This window comes from Agelaius phoeniceus, chromosome 1 (genome assembly GCF_051311805.1).
Source record: "Agelaius phoeniceus isolate bAgePho1 chromosome 1, bAgePho1.hap1, whole genome shotgun sequence".
NCBI lineage: Eukaryota > Metazoa > Chordata > Aves > Passeriformes > Icteridae > Agelaius > Agelaius phoeniceus.
The window spans coordinates 33119709-33125817 of NC_135265.1; positions in this window are offsets into that span (position 1 = coordinate 33119709).

Here is a 6109-nt window from a genome sequence, read left to right on the forward strand (position 1 = left end):
AGCCAAAATCCACTTGGCTGCTACTGGTGGGAGGTTTAGGCTGTGTGGTCAGCCTCTGGACCGGGCTGTACAGCTGCTTTTTGATTAAACCAGGGATGACCACTGTCCTGAGTGACTCTGATTTCTATGGTTAATATCTCAGGTTTCTCTGGCTTTGAAGACCTAAATTAACTCTGTGGTACAATCAAAGATGTGCTAAACTGCAGAAGTTCAGGGGAATATTAAAACGTCGATTCTGTAATATTTTTAAAATGTCTTGGTGTTTGAGGCTGTGTTTCCAGCTGCTCTGCAATGTGCAGCTTGCAGGCACTGCATGGGTGCTCAGCAAGGAGGGGCCTCCCCACCAGCACTGGGCTGGGGACATCATGGGTGGGGTGGGATAAGCATAGACTGAGACATGGAGCTCAACCCCTTCCTCAAACTGAGGAAAGCTCTCTGTTCCTTCATCATCTGAATCCACATGAGAAAGAAACCTCTTGGTTTTTTACTTCCAGAACTAGATCCTCTGAAAACTCATCTCCTGTGACACCTACTTGGGATCAGACAGCCCAGTCCTGTGCATGAGGCCACTCATTAAGGCTGTCCCTGTGCATGAGGCCACTCTTACATGTTCTGCATCTGTCAGTACTAGCTTAGACTTTATAAACTTATTTTTTGATTATATCACGTTGTTTAATCATCTTTCACAGATCCTCTTGCAAATCGCCCACCATCTTCCAAAGCTGGAACAGACAAAATAAAAAACATTAGAAGAAGAGCATTTATTAACTTCATATATGGAGAACTGAGAGCAGATCTCTCCAAGGTTACCCATGTACCCATCCAGTTCTCCTACATTCCCACCACATCACGTGACTCAATCCCAGTATGAATTCTCCTTTCCAGGGAATATTTTCAGATACGTTAATATTTAGTCCAGCTGTTAACTTCCATAAGGTTTTGTCTTTTTATATTTTGAAGATTTGTTGTTCCTAACTCCTTTCTATGAAATTCAACAGGGTGAGTTGCTGCATGGGTTCCCTTCTAGCCTCCAGGAGATAGAAATTAAACACACTGTATATAAAACAGTCTGGAAATCTAGACTTCAATAGAATGTTTACCTTTAAAACATTAAAAACCCTGCTCTTTATGTTCTACTCTGGGTGTGAGCCCAGCACTGGGGATTTTTGGGGTTTTTGTGAAGTTTTGCCCTTGCTACCTTTTCTCTTGAGTGCCAGCAGTGGATGTGGTGGTATCACACAGACCCTTGGCAGAGCCAGCTGCACTGGAGGGGCATTCAGGCTGCACAGCAACAGCCGTGATCATTTGTGCTACTGTCACTGCTCAAGCAGAAGATTTGGCATCAACCACTTTAAATATTACTTATATTTGTTGTAAACACCTAAAAGACACTTGGACACAAGCAAGAATCTGGTCTTCAGCTTGGCAAATAACCCTGCTCTACCTGCTCTAAAGAGGCAGCAGGTCTGCTAGATGTTCCTTTGGACATGGCCCAGTGGGATGAAGCTGGCATCTTCCCTGATTAGATGTCTGCTGACACACGAAGAAGAAAGGCTTTGGAATGTGAAATGCAGGTTAGGACCTGTTATCTCTGCTTTTTTTCCTCTCTCTGCCAAGGAGAACAGAGCATTCAGCACACTTTCCTGTGCTCCACACCTTGCAGTGGGGAGAGAGCAAGAGGTGCTGAGCAGCAACCCCGCACCTGGCTGGGGGCAGCAGCTGGGGAAGTCAGTGTTTGTCTAATGGGAAACTCGACTGCTTGGAATTAGCCTTCCTCTAAAGTGAATTCATTGCTCTGAAGGCAGAAAAATATTCATGTCTCCTAGAACTATAAATTGTCAGACTGAAGTTGTGTTTGATGCACTGTTAAAATCTTTGGGGCTTGGGGTGGTTTTTTGTTGTGGGGGTGGGGATAATTGTTTTGGGGGATTTTTGAGTTTGGGTTTTGGGGTTTTTTGTGTGTTTGTGGGGTTTTGGAGGGGTTTTTTTGTTTTGTTTTTGTTTTTTTTTTTAATTTGGTTGGTTGGTTTTGGGTTTTTTGTTGTTGTTGTTTTGTTTTGTTTTGTTTTTTTTAAGAAAACAGTTCCTGAGCATCTACCACACAAAACTGTTAAAGATACAACAGAGAAATCCAAATTAGCAGCTCTGCCTGGAAGTGATGATCATCAACCAGATAGAATTCAGCTGTAAAATAACTACAAATTTGACATCTGGGATTTTTCAGTGTGAAAGAGATCACCTTTTTGTTCCCTAGATGATACTCCTCTCTGCCCAATCCTGCACTGAATCCAGTGGCCTGGAGAAAGGGGAAAGCTGACATCTAGATCAAGGAGGAGACAAGAAATAGGAGCCCTAGGAAAGCATGTTAGACTGTGAAAGGTGAGAAGCAGTAGACAGCTGCTGGCTGGCAAAGTCCTCCATTCTGTTGCCATCCTACCACAGTTCAGATCACACCAAAATATCCCAGCAGTGCACGTGAGAGTCATCAACCAGTCGAATGTTCCCTGGTGAAGGCAGTCTGTGTGTTTATTGTGAGATTAGATGCTAGACAATATTTGTAATGATGTGTGTTGTTAGTGTAGTGGAATCATGTATCATCAACAGTGATTTAGTAATCAATGCTCCATAGCTCCTCTCTCCTGCACTGCTGTGGGAGTTAGGCATCTGCTTCCACAGAACCTGTAAAAAACAGTAGAGCCACTGCAAATTATTAAATCCCAATGTCATATAGGATATGATACCCTACCCATCAGCTACCTTTAGCCATCCATCAGGTTCTCTTTATTATCTCCATGACTTTTACAGAATTTCTACCATGAGACAAAGAGGGCCATCTTAAAATTGTTGAGGTAGTGCTGCAAATACACATCTCCCTCATACCCTTGGATCCACAAACCAAACTGGCAAAAGGCTGGCTACTTAACATGCTGAGAACAGGAGCAAAAATGGAACAGTAAAAGAGTAAAAGGGGTCTGGGCAGCCCATGGTTCCTCCGTCTAGAGAGCTGCAACACTGCACTCCACACAGAACTGATTCACTGTTCTACCCCAGTTAGTTTATAGATTTTATTTATTTATTTTAAAGCAAATATAAAGGTCTATACAAGCCTCTATGATACACCTGAAAGCTACTTGAGGAGTTCTCTGTCTGTACTTTCCTTTGGGGTAAATCCTGAAAGACAAAGAAGCATAGTGGAAGATTACATTGTGCTTGCGCTGCTTACCACTGCTGCTATAATCCAAGTATTATGGGACTGGTTCAGCATGAGAAAATTGAGCCTGGGAGTTTTGGCAGATTCTAAATTACTGAACTTGAGATGCTGTGCACAGACTGCATCCTTGCCCTAATGCAGTACTGGAAGAAGAATGAGGATGGATCACAGATCAGAACTGGTGGAACTGTTACATCAATATTGGCTCTTGGTAACCACAGCTCTCCATTCTCGATCCCTAACGTATCAGATACCTTCACAGTTGGAAGTCTCCACCTAAAACAAAGGAAAAAAAGAGAAAAAGGGAGTACAGAGAAACAACTACATTTTAAGCTTAAAAAATAATCTTACACAGGAAGCACCACTGGCCTTTTGCACAGTGGGACAATTATTTGCATCATAGTATTTGCACATAGACTTAAAGAAAGGTTTGCAGACCATTGTTGACAAAGATCTTCTTTCATGTTTTGCCAAAACAATTTAGTTGTTATTTGAATGTGAAAGAGATCTACCATTAGATATCAAAAATGTAGCCTCAGTTGCTACCACAAAGGTTAAGAAATCATTCTGTATAAGGTGGTCTCTCACTTCCTCAGGAAATTCAACAGACCCACTGAAGTGGCTTGTAGCCTTTCCAAGGCCATTAGTGTATCTTCCAGTTTTAATGAATGTTTTAACTTCTGTATCTAAAACAAGAGAAGGAAAAGTATTAGGCTTTATTTGTTCCAGTTTAATACTTCAAACTGAGATAGTGTGATGCTGGCATTTTTTGTGCTCTCTGGACATACTGACCTACTTAAGGCAAACTGTTTTCTACCCTTACTTGATCAAAGTGTTGTATTTACAAATACAAGTGTATGAAAGACAGAAAAACATTCCTCTGCTGAACCTAACAGTCCCTACCTGTCTGTGTACGGATGCAGTGCTACCTGAAAGATTTGATGCAGAAGTAAAACGCCAGCAAATAAGAAATTGTCTACAGACACTGAAGGTGAGGTGGCTTAGGTGCATTTTTGTTCTCCTTTATGCTGCTGTTTAAAGGCAAGGGCAGTGATTGTGAGAATGAGGGAAATTCATTCACATCATTTGCCCAGCCAAAAAACCAAATTGCTTTTGGTAGAAAGCAATAGAAAATGTTTATCCCAGATTGTTTTTCTTCTCTGGTTATTCACATTAGCTCTAGAGGACTGCAGCAGCTAAGTGGACTGACAGTAAAGGGTGGCAGTGGTGCAAAGTCTGCCTGACCAGTTGTTACTTTGTGAAGCCATGCAAAAGAAGGTGCTTTCCCAAAAAGCATGCTCAAGCTGCCTGGGCCTCACCATTTCCACATCATGCAGCACCACAGTCAAATGCTTTGCTGAGTACTGCAATACCATGTCTTGATGTCATTACAGATTTGAGGTATAGTTACACAGGACAAATGGCTAACCAACAGTCTTAATAAACTTCCTCTCATGTGCATTGTCTTTATGCACACACCCCCTCTTGGAAGGTATTCTGTCTCCACATGTAAATCAGTATGTCTCCTAACTGTTGCCATCGGGTGCAAATTTTCCATTACATGCACAGCCTCGGACCAGCCTGGGTAGCAGCTGTTGTGAACTTCTTGTGGCCACTTCCTGGAAGCATTTGGGAACAGGACATATTTAAGAGCAAGTGTTATCTTGCATTCTCTAGACTACGCCTAGAATTGAAGCTATACATAAACCTAGATAAACGTCAGGTTTTTCTAAAGTCAGTATTTAAATATTCCCTGCAGCTCATCTGAACTTCAGCTTCTTGTGTCCGAGCACACTGTAACATCAAGTTTTTTTACTTAGGTTGACTTCTTGTCACTCTGTTGTAAAAATGTAGCATTTGTTCAGAGTTCTGACTACTCTAACAATTCACCTAGAAGTACAAAAATGTCTAGAGAAAACTGTGTATGTTTCAGTAGCTGTGTTTGCAGAAACAGTTAAAATTACTTTGGCTAATTAATTTCATACACAGAACCTGGATTGTTAAAGAAACGGTGTTCCTAAATCCATTCACAACAAAGCAGAGATGAGACTCCCATTCCTGGGGAGAATGCAAGCCACAAAAGTTAAAAAAAACCCTGCTAACCCAGAGATCTCTGCCCAAGTGATCTCAGTTAAAAAACCCCAACCAACCAACAAACCAACCAACCAAAAAAGCCTCACCCACAAATGAGGAAACAGCTGCAAATGACCCTTTCCTTTTCAGGACTGCCAGTTTTAGAGATGGCCAATTAAGTCCAGCAATTATTCATACATTTCAGACATTTACAAGTATGTCCAGGACAGCAGGAATTACCACTTTCACCTGTTCTTCAAGTGGACTGCCTTACATCACTGAACATGAAGCACAAAATGAACCATGTAATACAATGCTGCTCCCACTGATAACTTTATATGGACTTGTGCTAAGTAGGATGTTAAGTCGACAGATCTATCTGTTGGAAGCAACAATCTCCAAGCTCAGTATTGCAACCCTCCTTCAGCTTCCAGGCAACATATGTGCTGAGCTGCTCCCTGGCTGGCAAAACTTCTCAAGCCTGGACAATTACAGGCCACAAATGCCATACACTGCAGAAAGTAGTCGCCTGTCACTCTCACTTCCTGTTATCCTAATTCCCTGAGCCCAAATGCCTCCCTCAACACACACTGCAGCTACTGCCCATGCTTTTGCATCAGGATTCCTCACTGCTTCTGCACACTGCTTTCCATAATCCACACAGAATGATCCAGACTGGAAAAGACCTCTGAGATCAAGTCCAACCTTTGACCAATCACCACCTTGGCACTGAGTGCCACATTGGAACACAACACCTTCAGGGATGGTGACTCCACCACCTCCCTGGGCAGGGAATCCATTCCAAAGTATAACCCTTTCTGTCAA